Raw genomic sequence first — 19,580 nt, 5'->3', positions numbered from 1 at the left:
AACAGCAACCTCTGGTAAGACAAGGGTTGGCGGTCTGTGTATATTTGTTAACAACAGCTGGTGCACGAAATCTAATAGTAAGGAAGTCCCGAGGTTTTGCTCGCCTGAGGTAGAGCATCTCATGATAAGCTGTAGACCACACTATTTACCAAGAGAGTTTATCATCTATATTATTCGTAGGTAGCTGTCTATTTACCACCACAAACCGATGCTGGCACTAAGACCGCACTCAATGAGCTGTATACGGCCATAAGCAAACAGGAAAACGCTCACCCAGTGGCGGTGCTCCTAGTCGCCGGGGACTTTTAATGCAGGGAAACTTAATTCCGTTTTGTCTCATTTCTACCAGCATGTTAAATGTGCAACCAGAGGGAAAAAAACTCTAGACTATCTTTATTCCACACACAGAAATGCAGCCTCCATTTGGCAAATCTGACCATAATTCTATCCTCCTGATTCCTGCTCACAAGCAAAAACTAAAGCAGGAAGCACCAGTGGCTCAGTCAATAAAGCAGTGGTCAGACAACGCAGATGCTTAGCTACAGAACTGTTTTGTCTTCACTGACATTTTCAACCTGTCCCTGAATGAATCTGTAATACCAACATGTTTCTAGCAGACCACCATAGTCCCTGTGCCCAAGAACACTAAGGTAACCTGCCTAAATGACTACATCTGTAGCCATGAAGTGCTTTGAAAGGCTGGTCATAGCTCACATCAACACCATTATCCCAGAAACCCTAGACCCACTCCAATTTGCATACCACCCCAACAGATCCACAGATGATACAATCTCTATTGCACTCCACACTGCCCTTTCCCACCTTGACAAAAGGAACACCTATGTGAGAATGCTATTCATTGACTACAGCTTAGCATTGAAAACCATAGTGCCCTCAAAGCTCATCACTAAGCTAAGGACCCTGGGACTAAACACCTCCCTCTGCAACTGGATCCTGGACTTCCTGACGGGCCATTCCCAGATGGTAAGGGTAGGTAACAACAAATCTGCCACACTGATCCTCAACATAGGGGCCCCTCAGGGGTGCATGCCCAGTCCCCTCATGTACTCCCTGTTCACTCATGACTTCATGGCCAGGCACGACTCCAACACCATCATTAAGTTTGCCGACGACACAACAGTGGTAGGCCTGATCACCAACAAAGATGAGACAGCCTATAGGGAGGTCGTCAGAGACCTGGCAGTGTGGTGCCAGGATAACAACCTCTCCCTCAACGTGATCAAGTCAAAGGAGATGATTGTGGACTACAGGAAATGGAGGACCGAGCACGCCCCCATTCTCATCGACGGGGCTGCAGTGGAGCAGGTTGAGAGCTTCAAGTTCCTTGGTGTCTACATCACCAACAAACTAATGTCATGTCTTTGGGGTACCATTAAACTGAAGACATGTTTATCAATTAACTCCCTGTAATTATTATCACGCGATTAAACTGATTAATCGTTTAATTGTAATTAACTAGGAGATCGGGGCACCAAGGAAAATATTCAGATTACAAAGTTATAATTTTCCTAATATAACTTTCCTACATTATAACCTTATATATTATATTCTATTATAGTATAGGCCGATTATCTTCTGGTTTAAATGGTGTATTTTACCTCGTGTCCAGTCTCATTCCAAACGTCGTAAATTGTTGTATCTGCACAAACCCAGTCTTTACTAAAATCATCCATACATCAATTGTCTTAAAATCATTTATTTACTAAACTAAGTAATTCACAGAAAGTATACAAACAGTAATTATCATCACAAAGAATTGGTAGAGTAATGTGCCCTAGTGGGCTAAAACAGGCGTGGCTGGTGTCTTGTTCAACAATGGGTCATAAAAGTTCAGCTGAGGAGGTACACAGAGTTCATTAATATTAACAATTGATATGCTAATCCTTTGCACATGAACGCTCACTCATTCGAGAACAATAGCAAACAATATATATTTACGCTCAGTGTGTCGTCGGGATCCTTGTTGGAGCGTCGTTCTGTTGGAGAGTTCTCTCTCTCTCTCTCTCTCTCGGTTAGAATGGATCTTTCAAAGCGACATTCATTAATGTCGTTATAGAATGGATGTTTCGTTGGTCTTCGCGTTCAATTATATAATTTCTAGCTGCAGACTATTAATTAATATCAAAGACTTGTTCTTATTCTGTCGGTATCAATAGTCTAAAAGTTAACCACGTGGTATAGTTCACTTTCAGTAGAGTACTTGGATGGTTAAACCTATTGGCCAACTTGCAATGGAGTGGAGGCCTGGTCTGCAGAAAGTAGATCAGGGTGGGGTTTTATAGTGACCATAGAACAGGCTTGTCAAATGACGCCTGGTCCTGTCTGTGTCCCTGGGGGCGTGCCGATGACTGAGTTAAGCTTGGTACAGAAATACAATTCTATCACATTAACATCAGTACATAGCATCTCAATGTATTACAAATAGCTTTATCCTTATTAATACATTCTATACAACCATGTGGATGCAAGTCTCATCGCTGAGGCTATTATATAAACAGTTTTATGGTAATATGGCTATATTGTCTCTTCTGAGTATCACAAAATTGAACCAAGCGGACCAGTTCGTAGCTGGATTCTTCACCAGTCTTCCATACCTTCTCCAGAACACAAATGTCGCTTGGCTCCCCAATTCTGTGAGTTGGAAGAATTTCCTGTGTCTCTCTATGGGCCATGTGGCAAGAGATTCTCCTGGAATTTTACCACTCCTTCACACAGGGACTGGGTGGCGGAAGGTAGGTTGGGGGATGGTGCAAGGGGGGAGGGGGTCAACTGTCCTCCCTGTACTCAAAGAGGCCAACGTCATGACACTAACATGGTCCAAACACTCCAAGACAGTCGTGAAGAGGGCACGACAAAGCCTATTCCCCCTCAGGAGACTGAAAAGATTTGGCATGGGTCCTCAGATCCTCAAAAAGTTCTACAGCTGCACCATCAAGAGCATCCTGACTGGTTGCATCACTGCCTGGTATGGCAACTTCTCGGCCTCCAACTGCAAGGCACTACAGAGGGTTGTGCATACGGCCCAGTACATCACTGGGGCCAAGCTTTCTTCCATCCAGGACCTCTATACCAGGCCATGTTAGAGGAAGGCCCTAGCACTTGTCAAAGACTCCAGCCACCCTAGTCATAAACTGTTCTTTCTGCTACCGCGCGGCAAGCGGTACCAGAGTGCCAAGTCTTGGTCCAAAATGCTTCTTAACAGTTTCTACCCCCAAGCCACTCCAGGACAAATGACTACCCAGACTATTTGCATTGTCCCCAGCCCCCTCTTTTATGCTGCTGCTACTCTCTGTTTATTATCTATGCATAGTCACTTGTCATAGAATAAGTCGTACTCATCCTTAAAAATGTCGTACTGGAGAGAAGAGGAGGACCAAAACGCAGCAGGTATGTGCAGGCTCATCTTGACTTTTATTAACTATCAAAATGAACACCCAAAATAACAAACTTAATTACGATCGACAAAAACAGTCTGGTAAGGCCCAAGGCTACACACAGAACAATTCCCCACAACCCCAAAGACAAACACACACCTATATAGGACTTCCAATCAAAGGCAACTATACACACCTGCCTTCAATTGGAAGTCCCAATCATCAACCCAACATTTAACAAACACAAACCCCCTGCCACATCCTGACCTAGACTAAGCAATACGCCCTCTGCTGGTCAGGACGTGACATCACTTTACCTGTACCTACATGTTCATATTACCTCCATTACCTCGACTAACCTGTGCCCCCACACTACTGTTATTTTACTGCTGCTCTTTAATTATTTTTTACCTATCTATTTTTACCATGTAACGCCCTGGCCATAGAGAGGGTTTTTTTGTTCTCTATTTTTGGTTAGGCCAGGGTGTGACATGGGTGGGCGTTCTAGGTTTCTTTTTCTATGTTGGTGGTTTTCTTTGTTTCGGCCGTGTATGGCTCTCAATCAGGAACAGGTGTAGATCGTTGTTGCTGATTGAGAGTCATACATAGGCAGCCTGTTTTTCCTTTGGGGTTTGTGAGTGAATGTTTTCTGTCTAGGTTTGTTAATCCTGACAGGACTGTTTGGCTGTCATTCCTTGTCGTGTTTTCTTTTTGTATAGTGTTCATTCGTTTATTAAAATCCTTAATATGAACACATCCTCCGCTGCACCTTGGTCTCAATCTGACGACGGCCGTTACAAACCAACAATGCAGTTTTAAGAAAAAAAAGTGTTAAGGACTTGTAAGTAAGCATTTCACTGTAAGATCTGCACCTGTTGTATTCGGCGCATATGACATAACATTTGATTTGACTTGAAATAGTGATATTTCATTTAGTATACACTGTACATTTCATATATGTCATATAATTACAATAATATCAAACGTCGATGCGTGGCTTTTATCTAAATGGATTTAGAATGGAATGGAACCCAGGTGCCAGTCTCCTTCCTCAACACTCCCCACAGAATACTCAAGACCGAACTGACTCACTTCAACCTTCCATCTCTTGAAAGTAAGGGAAAGCCGCACACTCTAGGAGCTCAGACACAAAAATGTAATGTCCAACGTTTCGACAGCCAAGCTGTCTTCATCAGGGTATGATCACAAACACTGAGAGATGACTAATTTATATAGTGTCAAAAGACACACAGGTGTCTGTAATCATGGCCAAGTGTGGCCTAATATCATTGGTTAATTCTCAAATATAAAAATGGCATACAAAGAACAGCATACAAATGGATAGCATACGATCATAGATTCATTTTAGACTACACAAGCTTACAAACAATTACAATGGCAAAGTCACAATAATCACAAGAATGGCTTAAGATCAAAGTCTATGTTGAGACCGAAGGGAGCAAGGGTCTTTAAGTTAAAGATCCAGGCAGCCTCTCGTTTTCACAATAAATTAACAAGGTCACCCCCTCTCCTCGGGAGGGTGACATGTTCGATGCCAATATAAAGCAGAGACGAAATCGAGTGGTTTGCTTCCAAAAAGTGGGCCTCAACTGGGTAAGTCAAGTTTTTGCACCTAATGGTGCTACGATGCTCTGAGATACGTACTTTTAATTCACGCTTTGTTTTACCCACATCATTTTTACCACAAGGACAAGTTCTAAGATAAATAACTGCCTTAGTGGAGCACGTAATAACACCTTTGATTGGGATCGATTTCCCTGTTTGTGGGTGTTTGAAGGATCTACATTTATAAGTGGCATTGCATTGAGCACAGCCATTACACTTGTAATTTCCATCCAGTAGGGGCGCAAATAGACGTTGTTCAGGAATATCTTGGGGTGGTAAACCTTCTAGAACCTTCCATCTCTCACAGACTGGAAACCCCTAAGGGATGATGAAGAGTCAATGAAGGAAACAACAACATACTTCACAAAGATGGAGTGAAGGGCTTGATGGGGAGAGGGGTAGAGAGCGGTCCGTTGGGGGAGAGTGATGAAGGGAGAAAGAAGAGTGGTGTGTGCCAGTATATTATTGTTTTTTATTAAACCTTTTAAAAACAGTTTAACTATTTAATGGGGACAATGTACAGTAAACCTAAACATAATCACCAAGTCACAGTCAACCAGTCATTTAAAAATGGCAATTACCATATATTAGGCATATGATGAGTTACTGAACAACACAGGCCTGACCTCTCGGTTCATTTGAAATGACTGGTTAATGGCAACGATTCTGATCGCTGCAAGAGTCTGGGCCCATAAGAGCCTGTAAGAACATACATATTAGTACCGCCTGGGTTTTAGATGCCTCCTGACTGTGTCAGTTCACATTTAGCAAGAAGAGACAGGATGTCCTAGTTATTGCCTGCCACATTTCCACTGACGGATTGATGAGTGTTGAATACCTCTCTGAGCAGAAACACAATCTCCAGGACAGATGGATGCACTGACTCTGTTCACATTGGTTCCATTAAGCCTCCCCCTAAACGTACGACAGTCGTCGTCGCTGTGGCGCGTAAACTGAACCATATGGACAGTGTTTACTGTGAGCGCGCGGTCAAGACTCCACCGGGATTGATTGACAGTTCCTGTGGGAGTGGTGAATGCAATCTTTGCAAGAGCTTTTCTCTGAGCTCCACCGGGGTAGGGACAGGGGTGGTCCCCGGGTCAGGAGTGTGGTGCGGCAGATGCTGCTGTTCGAGTCCTGATGGCCGAACATGTGGAACAGCCTCCGGCAGCACGGCAGACCGTGGACCATGTCAGAGGAGGTGGCCACTGAAGATCATGTAGATCCACGGGTTACAGCAGCTATTCAGACTGGCCAGCAGAGCCGAGATGGTGACTGTGGTGTTTTCAGAGTCTGGAGAGAGAGAAACAGGGAATAGGTGTCGGCCAGTCAGTGAAGGAGAAAACATTCAAGCTTGTTCTGTTTATCTACTAGCAGTGACGCACACTATTTATGCGTATTCTCGAGGGAGTCTCAGCAAGCCACTAGGTCTGAAGGGTCACTGACTCGCCAGCAAAATATTTAATTAACATTTGGAGTTCTCCAGGAGAGATCAGAGTCAGTGCATCCATCTCTCCTGGAATAAGTCAAGGGGTCTGAATACTTTCCGAAGGCACTGTAGTTTTTAACCATATTTTTAGGCTATACAGTGTTTGTTTACATTTACATTGTTTACCAACATTGGCGTAAAACAATCATATGTTTTCGGTTCTAATGTGGTACGACAGTTTAACTAAGCTCATAAGGCATTTATGAGTTATATTCTTCAAGAATCAGTGGGTACGTATTCGTCACTTATAAGTCTAAAAATGGATGTACAACTGATGATTGCGTCTAAGATGAATGCACTAACTAAGACCGGTGGTCGTTTTCACAACTGTCTGTCACACCTGCACAACGGTTGCGTTAAATGGCACGTGTTTAACACTTTATGTATGCCCTTTAGGTGGTTCTGCTGTTTTTCTATATTGCGCACGGTCCGATAATTCAAGCTACAGCAGGAGGAATAACATCCGCTACATACAGACCTCATCAAGGCAATGGGTTATGAGTTAACTCACATGCACAGAAATGATAATGAAATGACTTCCAGTAAGAGGTTTTTGTGCGCGGTTATTCCATTGAGGTCACAATAATGTACCCCAGGTCTCCAGTTTGCACAGCCTATAGCCTAAGTAATACGTCTTGACTGTCTGTATAGTCTATTTGTTTCAGTTTGGTCTATGTATCTGAGGAGTTATACAGTTTTTGTCTCACTATGTCCGTGGTAAACTGTTGCGTAAAAGCTATCTAAATTTGGAGAGCAGTGAAGCAGATTTTAGGGAAGCCCCTTGGGTGATGCATGAAATATATGCTGAAGCTGTGCACTATTGCCAACGTATTATTGAGGAAGTAGACCTAAGCAATAATGGAATGTTTAAAAACACAATGAACGGAGACATGGCACCAGCGCGCGCTGCCACTAACTTACGGCTCAGAGCCCAAATACAACACGTACCATCCCACGAGAAGCTCTCATCCCACACCGACCACATCTGTACGGTGAAAAACGGAGCCCAGCACACCACGTATGCCAGCAAGATCACGAAAGTAATCTTCACTGTGCGCAGTTTGGCGCGCGTAATGGTGGTGAAGCTGCTGACTGAAGTCTTCCCGATCAGCCCATTCTTGCTCACAAGTGCCATCGCAATCGTGCTCTTCTGGGTCTTGTACTTTATGTTCAACCAGATGGATCGGCAGATGAAGCCGTAGCAGAGCATGAGCACGGCCACGGGCACAAGGAAGATGCCCACGGTGATCCAGTTGATGTAGGCGCGCACACCCCACGGCTGGATAAAGTGTCCCCAGCAGTCATACACGGCCGAGCCCGGGTGGACCTCGCTCAGTGAGAAGATAAAATACTGGGGCATGCTCAGGGCAAGACTACACACCCAGGTGGCCCCGATCATCATATAGGCGCGCTGCGTGGGCTGGTGAATGGTCTGCATCGGGTGACAGATGGCGATGTAGCGGTCCAGCGTCATCATCACCATCATGTAGGTGGGCGCGAACATCCCTAGCACCTGCAGGTGCTTGACGATGCGACACAGGAAGTCAGGCCCGTAGAAGCGGAAGGTGATCTCCCAACAGAGCTGCGGCAGCACCTGGAAAAAGGCCACAACCAAGTCCGCGAGGCTCAGGTGTTTCATGAACAGGTGCATGCGCAAGGGCTTCCGTCGGCTCATGTACATGGCCAGCAGCACGCTCAGGTTCCCCACCACAGCCACGACGAATGTCACGCTAAGCACCGTGATCTCGATCTTAGCAACCTCCTCGTTCCGGCCAAACGGGTCGCTGGAGTTCTCAAGAGTGCCGGTGTCGTTCCCAGGGTCCTCCATCATCCCCGGCTTGCCGGTGGGGTCGAAGCCTATGTTCACATTTTCTTCCATGATGTTGAGTGAGCTCTCTGAAGGGAAGAGTGCGTCTCCGGAGAAGTGCATGACTGTCCTGAACCAATCCGCGCCCACGATCACCTGCTGCCAGCTAGCTTTAAATTTAAGCAATGTCTTAGAGTCTATCGTCTACATAAACTCGCTCTTTGCGCACAGTCCTGGCACCACTCTGCCGGGGCCCTCACTTCCTCCATGTAGGCTGTCTCGTCGATTTTGGTAATCAGGCCTACCCCTGTTGTGTCATCTGCAAACTTGATGATTGTGTTGGAGGCGTGTTTGGTGTAATTTGGCTCATGATATGTGTTTGATATGGGTTGGCGACATATGACACACATTGTTTGGTATGGTCTCTGCCTCAACATATTTATCTCTAAGTGGCCACCAGTGTCAAGAAAATTACCGGCCTTTGTGTGAGTGAGGACAGCCCTGTGGAAGACTGTTGAATCGAGCAGGGCCAGATAAATATATACAGGCTACAGGGGGTGTGTGTGTGTATGGGGTTGTGTGTGCGTGTGTTTAGCAGAGAGGTCTGGGTCTGTCAGACCAAAGCAATATGAAGCTATAGTGAGTGTTGTTGTTTGGCTCAGAATCCACTGAACAATAGCGGAGTGAGATTGTCTGGGGGGAAGGAATAGGTTAGCTACATAGAGAGCTGATATACAAGCCTATTCAACCAAAACAATCATTAAAAACCCTAAAAGCTCAGGAAGATGAATACTGCATTCCACTTATCCACAAAAAAACGTTTTGTGGGTTCTATACAATAGAGCTCCTGAGTCTGAACTGAAAACAAACCCAGAAGTAACTATGTTTGAACCACTGTTCCGGGAAGGAAGTAAAAACATATATTTTTAAAAATATTTTAATTCATGTGTTTTTGTGAGAACAATGAGAGAGAAGAGTCTCCATGTTGCCTCAACATTGCCCAGTGGTCTGTAGAGAGAACAGGTTGTTCTTTGAGATGTTCTGCTGGGGAGTAAAATCAAATTCAATTGTATTGGTCACTTACACATGGTTAGCAGTTGTTATTGCGAGTGTTGCGAAATACTTGTGCTTCCAGTTCTGACAGTGCAGTAATATCTAACAAGTAATCTAACAATTCCACAACTACCTAATACACTCAAATCTAAGTAAAGGGATGGAATAAGAATATATACATATAAAAATATGGTTGAGCGATGACCGAGCGGCATAGGCAAGATGCAATAGATGGTATAAAATACAGTATAAACATATGAGATGAGTAATGCAAGATATGTAAACGTTATTAAAGTGGCATTATTAAAGTGACTAGTGATCCATTTATTAAAGTGGCCAATGATTTCAAGTCTGTATGCAGGCAGCAGCCTCTGTGGTAATGATGGTTGTTTAACAGTCTGATGCCCTTGAGATAAAAGCTGTTTTCAGTCTCTCGGTCCCAGCTTTGGTGCACCTATACTGAGCTTGCCTTCTGGATGGTAGCGGGGTGAACAGACAGTGGCTTTTGGTCCAGATAGCAGCAGATACATGGGCTACACATACTAAGACAGAGGGGCGCGGTTTCCCTCGCTCTGATGATTTCTCCAGTGTGATTCAGCCACTTATGAATTGACGAAAAACTATGAAAATACAGAGACGAAAGATATTTAAAAAAAATGTATAAGTCAAATATTTGGGGAAGACTAGCTTCCCTTGGCGTCCATAAATCCACAACACTGATTTTAATTGAAAACAATCACAGTAAGGTACTAAATTATTCAGCAGACATTTTTTGATAGCGATATAAACAGCTTCATTGGACCTTTTAAAAATATCCCACTAGTGACCATGGTTGACTTATTTTAAGAAATGCCATTGGTCGGTGGATATGAAGTCTAAGATCTTTGACAGCCTGATGGGAACATTGTTACAGGAAATAATCACTCATCTGGTGGAGGTTAGCATAGGGCTAACGTGTGCCAGGTTATCTGATGGGACCAGCTACAATGTAGCGTTCTATCACGTGCAAGTTAATCAAATACTTAAATAGGCTAATGTGCATTTTGAGACGGAGAAACTTTCAATTTAAACTGTTTAATGTTCGCAAGTATGGCCCCAATTAAGTTTATCATCACTCTAGAACAATGTCTGTGTTTGTGTGTGTGCACCCGCGCTCTCGTGTTTGTTTTATTGCATGGCTTTTTAGTGACTTTTGAATTTAGAGCGAGACTGCATTAGCTCATGGAGGAGCTGGTAGCTGTTAGTCAGGTGAGCTGTTAAGCACTAAATCTGTGCAAACAGATCGGCCCTGCTCTCTGTCAAAGCCAAATCCTCTATATGGCCTGGCCTTCGGCCTACACACATACCATAACCACACACTATAGTAACCCTCTGTAACAGTACCACAATTGGTCAGATAACAATTTTCAATTGATGTACAGTGAAGGGAATATAGGCAATACACTGGTCTTATGTCAGCATTGAACTTCCCTATTTCCTATTCCCCTTTGAACATGAATCAGAGGTAGAAATGGAAGGGTCAAAGGGTTGAGCGGTAAAGAGCAATACAATCCAGATGACAAACAGACCCTCCACACTATCCCTCTCTCCTTCCATCCCTCCTTCCATCCCTCCACACTCTCCTTCCATCCCTCCACACTCTCCTTCCATCCCTCCACACTATCTCTCTCTCTCCTTCCATCCCTCCACACTATCTCTCTCTCTCCTTCCATCCCTCCACACTATCTCTCTCTCCTTCCATCCCTCCTTCTCCCTCCATATTGCAAAAAGGAATCAGTTCTGGCTTTCTGATCATAATGAATAAGATAACATGGACAGGGACATCCTTGTCCAAGATCAACAGTCCTACTCAGATGTTGGAATACAGGCCCAGGACTCATCCGTTGCCCACCACTACACGTGCTATGTGCATTCATCATCCTCGTGTGATATATTGAAGAACTGCAAAAGAATGACCAAATAGCTCTCTCATGCGCTCAATAACAGATATTGTTCATATTCTTCTTCTGATTTATTATAAACATCATAGACAACACATTTCCTAATGAATCAAAAAATAGAATCAATCATCTGTGTACTATGGCAGTTAGGTTTCAGGCACAGGTGTTAACACTATTGGCAGGTTGAAACTCATGCAGTTCAGTGAATGAGAGACTCCGACCCATTACTGTGGACACTCATCAGCCCTCAATTTATGTTGTACAGCTGTGTCCACTGGTCTGATGACTGTCTTTTCACACATATTAATCCTTAAGAGTATATTGATGCACCCGTGCGTCAATCTAAGTAACATAATAATAATCTCCACCAAAATCCTGTCAGTTTAAGATTAAATATGTTATTTTTTTTTTTCATAGGCTGTGTCTCAATCCACCGCACCCGCCTATGTCGACATTGTCACGGGTGTCGTTGGGTAGAGAGGACCAAGGCACAGTGGGTTGCATGTGAATCATTATATTTTATTAACTAAATGTGAACACCGAAGAACAAGACAGACCGACAGTTTCACAGGATAATACTCACAGCAGTGCGAAATACAACTACCCACTAAACCCCAGGTGAAAACAAGCTCCTTATATATGACTCTCAATCAGGAACAACGAAGTACAGCTGTTCCTGATCGAGAGCCACACAGACAAAAGAAATACACAAACCAGAAAACCGTAGAATACCAATAACTAGAACATACACCCAAAACCCTGGAACACATAAATAAAACACCCCTCTACAATACACACAACCCCCGGACCACATAAAACAAATACCCTCTGCCACGTCCTGACCAAACTACAATAACAAATACTCCCTCTACTGGTCAGGACGTGACAGACATTCCACATCTGAGGCGTTTGTCAGGCCGAGACATCTCGAAAATTGGTCTTCTCACAAAAAAATCGTATTCCTTATGATACATTTTTGGACTGTCTTTTTTGCCATTTATGAATGTGTTATTCAATGCGTTTCTATGGGTTATAGTAGTAAAGGCCAAACTCAATATTTTAAGTAATACATTTTTTAAATAATACCTAAAACCAGATGTACACTACACAACTTTCCAAATCCTAACATCGCTGAGCCTCTCACATTAAACAACCATCTTTCCTGACGTTTTTTGTCTTGACAATGTAGTGGTGCGCACACTAAACGACATGGCAAAGACAGGGGTCACTCACTACAAGATTCTTCACTTGGTCGTTAGGATTCTCAATACCACGCTGTCTCGCGAAAATAATTATGTGATTAGATTGTTAACATAGCTACAACGAGCTGTGGCTCAAAGCAGCCTCAAACGTTTTCAGTCAGACACTCACGCTTGCCATACTGACTCGAAATATCTAGCAAACATTTTGAATTGAATAACATTGCTTGTGAACTTCAGAGTTGCACCGATTTGACACTTTGGTTAAAGGCAAGTAAAAACTCATACTAGGAGTAGTTGTTGTAGTAGTAGTAGTAGTAGTAGTAGTAGTAGTAGTAGCTCACATTCTGGGATATGAGAAATATCATAATCTCACTGGCACTGCAGATTGTGCCGATAAAATCAAACATTGATTGCCCTCAGATTGCGTATCTGACCTGCTCACATTAAATGAGCGTTGTGACGGCCAAACGCCTCGAGTAGGCAACGACAATTTCAAAAACTTGTCTGGGACAGCTAAATGGGGGCCAAAATCGTGTAACATACACCTGGCTTAAAGGAGTCGTACAATTCTAAATGAAATAGTTAAATTATCTATGGTATGACCAAAACAATTCCATGTTAGCTTAGTATTTTTTATATTTTAAGTGTTAATGTATTTTAACAGTTATAGCTTAGTGAATCATACTAGGTCCTTGATGCTCCTCGGGTGTGACATCACAGCTTGGCCTTAGGGACAGAGTCAGGGCTGGGGTACAGGTGTTGCCGTAGGAAGCTAAGGCTCTTTTCCCAACAGTCTTCCTGAGCATCGGCATGCGGCTTGGGGTACCCTCCCCACAACATGATCACTACAACACACAATCATTAGTTACATTGGGAGTAAAGAATTGGTTATACATATATCTTAGTTCAGGTGTGTATACTATAGGTGTGAGCTTTGTGTGTGTACAGAACCTTTCTGTCGTGTTTGAGGCACTATGAAGTTGCTGGCTCTGAAGTGGGGTGTGTAGGGCGGCTCAATGAGGTGTCCAGCATCAGGGTATTGTAGAATGGTCAGTAGGTGCTCGTTACCCGCATCATCTGGGTCATCTGCAGGTCAGAGGTCACATTCAGCGTCATTGAAAATGATGGATTTCATAGGAAGCTTGTAATCGTGTTTGTGTGTGTGTGTACTCACGTCCTTGGCAGACTCCACTGTCGCCAAGTTCTGATCATCCTCCCCGACGACCAACATCAATGGACACTTTATCCTCCCCATCTGTCAGAAGACAGGGCAATGAGTAAACAAACCCACTGTGTTTGTGTTGACTTACATCCACTTTCTCTCCAAGGTCGGTTGGGATGGGCAGAATGATGTCTCTCCAGACCACACGGCCCTCTTCATCAAATTGGGTCTTATACCCATCCCTGGCAATAAATAATTATGTTTTTAGTCTATATTTCTTTATTCGAACTGTATGTCACAAGCTTCATAATCACGGTACCTTACACCTTCACTTTGAAGAGATTTGGGTTTATTTTTCAGCCACATCCCACTCACTCCTTCATCTTTCTAAACACTTCACCGATAGCCTTGTTGACCGGGTTGACGTGACTCCCACTGATACACACACAGCATCTGGGCTGGAATAAACAGGATTTATTGTTACACACTGAACAAACTCATAAGCTTATACACATGGTCAGTGTTGGGACAATAGCTTTCTGAATCTGAATTCACTCTATAAATACAAAGCTCCAAACTGGAGGAAAAAGAGGAGAGTGGGAGCGAGACTCACGCTGATGACTTTGGAGTAGGCTACCAAGGTGAGGGCGACTGACACCCCAAAGGAGAGCCCAAACAGAGCAACTCTGTCCTTCATCACCAGGGGGTGCTCCTGCACAATCCTGAACGCTTTCTACATAACAAGAGAGATAGAACTCAAGTTCAAGTGATAAGGATACAATGTAGGATCCAATGTAGCAGATGCAATGTGATGTAATATAATGTGAAGTGATGTAATATAACAGTGAGTCTGGGTAAATGGTCACAGCAGGACTATGCCCTCTCAGGGCCATTTCTGAACATTAAGACATGCACAACCTTGTAGGCACACACACAGTATGAGAATCACCTCAAAGTAGGTTTTAAAGTCGATGTCTGAGGTTCTGTTCTTGTCATGGGAAAGGTACTCTAGCGCCATGGAAACAAAACCCTGTGACGCCAGGAGGCAGGAGCGGTACTCCACCAGCCCCCCACCCCCTCCCCACATATCCAACACCCCAGGGAAGGGTCCAGGACCTGGGGGTAAAAAGAGGGTCCCTCGGATTCCATGTTCCCTGATGTCAATTCTGCACACACCCGGTGCCATGTACCATCGTTCTGAGACAACGGTCGCTAAGGGAGACTGCTTGCTGAAGCCCTCAGTCATGTGCCCACTGTACACAGAGATGTGTACCACCATAGGAGTGAGGACATCCATCTTTCTCAACCTGAGAGACAGAGAGAGTTTATTTGACTTGTCCAGCCGGGCCTGGTCACCCTAAATTATCTGGTTATCCTATGTAGAATTGAACCCAAATATTGAATTGCATTGGTGTGTTACCTGAGGCCTGTCCGACTGCCTGGAACAGGCTGCATGCTCCACAGTAGACCCATGGGCTCTGCTCCTTCATATGTTCCTCCAAGACTGGCATCCTTAGCAACTACATCAACAACAAAAAAGAGAAAGAGGCTTGGGTTTCTGTATTTTTTGTAATCAGAGCTTGTTTTTTCAGAGTTGTCAGTTGTCTGTTGACTGGGGCTCCCCAGTGGAGCAGCAGTCTAAGGCACTGCATCTCAGTGCTAGAGGCATCACTACAGACACTCTGGTTCAATTCCAGGCTACATCACAACCAGCTGTGATTGGAATCCCATAGGGCAGTGCACAATTGGCCCAGTGCCGTCAGGGTTTTGTCGGTGTAGGCCGTCATTGTAAACAAGAACTTATTTAACTAGGCAAGTCAGTAAAGAACAAAGAATATTATTTAATTTTTTTTTATTCTAAAACACACTGAATGGTGCTTTCAAAACAACTGGGAACTAATTATTAATCAATTAATGATGTTAGTGAACTTCAGGTATTTTTTTATTTATTTTTTATTTCACCAGGTAGGCAAGTTGAGAACAAGTTCTCATTTACAATTGCGACCTGGCCAAGATAAAGCAAAGCAGTTCGACAACATACAACAACAGAGTTACACATGGAGTAAAAACAAAATAAGTCTATATACAATGTGAGCAAATGAGGTGAGATAAGAGAGGTAAAGGCAAAAAAGGCCATGGTGGCAAAGTAAATACAATATAGCAATTAAAACACTGGAATGGTAGATTTGTAGTAGAAGAAAGTGCAAAGTAGAAATAAATAATGGGGTGCAAAGGATCAAAAGTAAATAAAATAAATAAATACAGTAGGGGAAGAGGTAGTTGTTATGAGGTAGTTGTTAGGTATGAAAGTCAGAGCTTTAGAAAGAGGCCGAGTTCCTAACTTGGAATTCCAAGTTGATTGACAGTTTAAAACGGTTTGTCCTAGTCGGAGCTCATCCCACTTGCCTTGAACACGCTGAAATCGAATATTTCCAAAATCAAAGTTCCCAGGTGTTTTTAACTTGGTATTCATTTGCTTGAGCGTGTTCCAGTTGAACACTTTTGTCAAGATGTTGATCAACTTTGGTCACGCCTTTCAAAGTGTGTTGCATTTGAACAATTATACTACTTGCGACCACAGCATGACTGTAACTGACAATTAACCTGTCAGTCTATGTCGTTGTTTTTTGTTTGAATTGTTTACGTGTTCGCTATGCGGGGGAAATTGTAAACCATGCGGAACTACGTGGCTAAGAACTGTTCTAACGGGAGTATTATCTTAGCAACCGACATTTTTGGGGTGAGGCAATCCCACACTGTGTTCGGGGGTAGTTCGTAACGGTTGAAGCGTGTATGTTAGGATGGTAACGTTATAATAATTAAGGATGAAGCTTGAATTCATGCCAGGAATAAGAATTGTGAAGTTTGGGATTTCCTCCCTTCTATAATAAGCAGCCAACGAGGTATTTTTCCTTTGTTTATGTGTTTAATCTGATACTGTTATCTCTGGCTAAACTGTTTTTATGTATGTAAGCACTTCAGAGTTGTATCAAGCTAATAAGTCACTCGTAAGACAAGAGGGTTGTAAGAGTGTGCTTAACTGTATATTCATTTACTTTATAGTTCTCACGGAAGGTGATAATTATGACAAACTACAGAATAAAACCACCAGTTAAAATCAAGGCACTGTCGTGCTCGTGGTTATGGAGGGAGTTACAATGACCTTTACAACAGCCATATTGGTTTTAATAACATCTCATTTGCTATCCTTTACTCAAGGTTTGCTGTGTTGTACAGTGATATTATACTAACTTGATAGCAATAGAGGGCAAACTAGCAGGCAAAAACATTGGCCAGCCGCCAGCATCTCATGGTTCAGCGCATGCTGATCTTATTGGCGACCACCGGGACAACGTGTAATTGAATTAAACAATAGTATATATGGGATTTCATACAGAAGTTAGGCCAAGGCTACATCCAAGAACACGGTCTGTAAGCCCGGTCGGCGGTCACAAACCTTACCCGTCACCGTGCTTTGGCCGTCGCTGGTGTAATGGCCGAACGCCTCCCAAAGGTCCTTATCCTCAGAGCGATGAAGGGAATGTAGCGTCACTGAGAGCGCTGGAGGTAAATTCCTCACAACTACCTGGATCTTCTCATCCACGAGCCCCCGTGTTGGCTGCACTGACAGAAGCGGGAAAGTCCCAACCATGGTGGACAAACACCTGTAGAAAAAGACAAGACAGAAACAACCGAACACTGATAAAGATGGTGGGATAAACATTCCATTTGTCCTGGCTTTAACCTGTGAAAACTGGTTGGCGACAGAACAAATTGCCTACGAGTCCCATTCGCTTCAAACTTCGTGTCCAAATGTACTTACACTGAGTTTGATAATGACTTACACTGAGTTTGATAATGTTTGATAATGACAAAGGCATTATCGGTTGCCTATGCTGACATAGGCAACCGCTTTATATAGCTAGGTGCGATTAGACAAGTTTACTCGTGCATGAAAGTACAAAGTCCGTGCTGCACTGCCCACAAAGTTACAGCAACTAGAAACCCATAGCGGTGAACTGTAGGCCTTTGCAGGATTCACCTTCATAAAGACCGCAACATTTTTCTCAAAGGACAATTACTTACTTCACCGGTTAATAATGTCAACATAGACCGTAGGCTACGTTGATGAAATCCACACAATGAAGGGGCTTATGTACTGTTTGTTAAGAGGATCTGCTTAATCAGCGTACGTCCAGGTCTCTGAATTTCGGACATTTTCAAAATAACAGTACCTCACGTAATATAAAAGTCATATCGAGTGGTTCCCATTATGAATTTGATGCTATGCAACCCAGGGCTGGAGACTTTCCTCAGCAAAGATAGTATTTTTGTCACCCTAGGATCGAAGCAAATGTAAGTGATTATAACGTCATAACGAATCATGCAAAACTTTTACAGTTGACATAAATATGTTAGTTAATGTAGCGACAAACGATTATACATATTTTTTTATTATAAAGTTAATTTACAAAAAACGCTATTTAGCAAGCTAGCTGACTAGCTTTATGGGTGTTGTGACATGAGTATGAAATTGTAATTCTGGTTGTTTCATGTTTTAGGGACTCCTGAAACAACCAGCAAACCAGGCTATCGTCTTGTGAAACAGTGGATGTAAAGAATCTAGCTAGCTAAAGCATTTACTGCAAATTGAATGTACTTTTTTGTAGGCTTGCCTTGCTGATATTTGCCATGCAATGCAGATAGATGAAATAATGTTGCTAGCTATGTTCTTGCTTATTGTACAGTGGAGGATAAAAATACCTGTATGCCTATGGATGTGTAGCTAGCTATCTAGCGATCTGTGTATAGACCCAAACGTGGTATACATATTAGTTCAGAACCTAGCTATGAACCTCAGCTATCATAGCCAGTTGTATCAACTTGAAAACAGTCTGAATTACATTAATGAAGGCTATGGATTGAGTAGAATATAATATAACTTTGTGTCAAGGATGCAAGTTGTATGTACATGTAGTTATTACCATGCATGAGATCCCCACATTGTAGCCTGTACATTTAATATATTCACTGATCATGTACTCTACCTTGGCAAATAAAGGTGCAGTTTAGGTATGAATGTCTTTGAGATTATTTTTCAGTCAAATCCAATACCAGGAGTATCAAATTCCAGTCTTTGAGTGATGCTGTCCTTGCATGTACAATTGAAGTCGGAAGTTTACATACACTTAGGTTGGAGTCATTAAAACATGTTTTTCAACCACTCCCCAAATTTGTTGTTATCAAACTATAGTTTTGTCAAGTCGGTTAGGACATCTACTTTGTGCATGACACAAGTAAGTTTTCCAATAACTGTTTACAGACAGATTATTTCACTTATAATTCACTGTTTCACAATTCCTGTGGGTCAGAAGTTTACATACACAAAGTTGACTGTGCCTTTAAACAGCTTGGAACATTCCAGAAAATGATGTCATGGCTTTAGAAGCTTCTGATAGGCTAATTGACATCATTTGAGTCAATAGGAGGTGTACTTGTGGATGTATTTCAAGGCCTACCTTCAAACTCAGTTCCTCTTTGCTTGACATCATGGGAAAATCCAAATAAATCAGCCAAGACCTCAGAAAAATATTTGTAGACCTCCACAAGTCTGGTTCATCCTTGGGAGCAATTTCCAAACGCCTGAAGGTACCACGTTCAGCTGTACAAAAATAGTACGCAAGTATAAACACCATGGGACCACACAGCCGTCATTCCGCTCAGGAAGGAGACGCCTTCTGTCTCCTAGATATGAACGTACTTTGGTGCGAAAAGTGCAAATCAATCCCAGTACAACAGCAAAGGACCTTGTGAAAATGCTGGAGGAAACGGGTACAAACGTATCTATATCCACAGTAAAACGAGTCCTATATCGACATAACCTGAAAGACTGCTCAGCAAGAAAG

At 43.0% G+C, this 19,580-nt stretch overlaps 1 protein-coding gene, 1 long non-coding RNA gene and 2 pseudogenes across 2 annotated transcripts in view; 1 reads left to right on the top strand and 3 right to left on the bottom strand.

Moving 5' to 3' along the window:
• acot5 (Acyl-coenzyme A thioesterase 5) overlaps positions 1-13,357 on the bottom strand; it is a 32,941-nt gene extending 19,584 nt beyond the window's left edge. The window contains exon 1 of the mRNA XM_045698460.1: positions 13,198-13,357. The gene's annotated coding sequence lies outside the window, so the exon portion shown is untranslated. The remainder of the gene's footprint in view (positions 1-13,197) is intronic.
• On the bottom strand, positions 5,475-9,500 carry LOC123728220 (arg8-vasotocin receptor-like; annotated as a pseudogene).
• LOC123728219 (acyl-coenzyme A thioesterase 5-like) lies at positions 11,363-17,588 on the bottom strand (annotated as a pseudogene).
• A 49-nt stretch (positions 17,589-17,637) lies between these two features.
• Positions 17,638-18,750, top strand: LOC123728221 (uncharacterized). The gene is made up of 2 exons (XR_006760103.1): positions 17,638-18,030; positions 18,237-18,750. It is a non-coding gene; the product is annotated as an uncharacterized lncRNA (long non-coding RNA).
• Positions 18,751-19,580: the final 830 nt, after the last annotated feature.

The sequence above is a fragment of the Salmo salar genome, chromosome ssa17 (genome assembly GCF_905237065.1).
Source record: "Salmo salar chromosome ssa17, Ssal_v3.1, whole genome shotgun sequence".
In the NCBI taxonomy this organism is placed as follows: Eukaryota; Metazoa; Chordata; class Actinopteri; order Salmoniformes; family Salmonidae; genus Salmo; species Salmo salar.
Note: the sequence above shows the minus strand (reverse complement) of the source record. Positions and strands in the feature narration are given on the sequence as shown.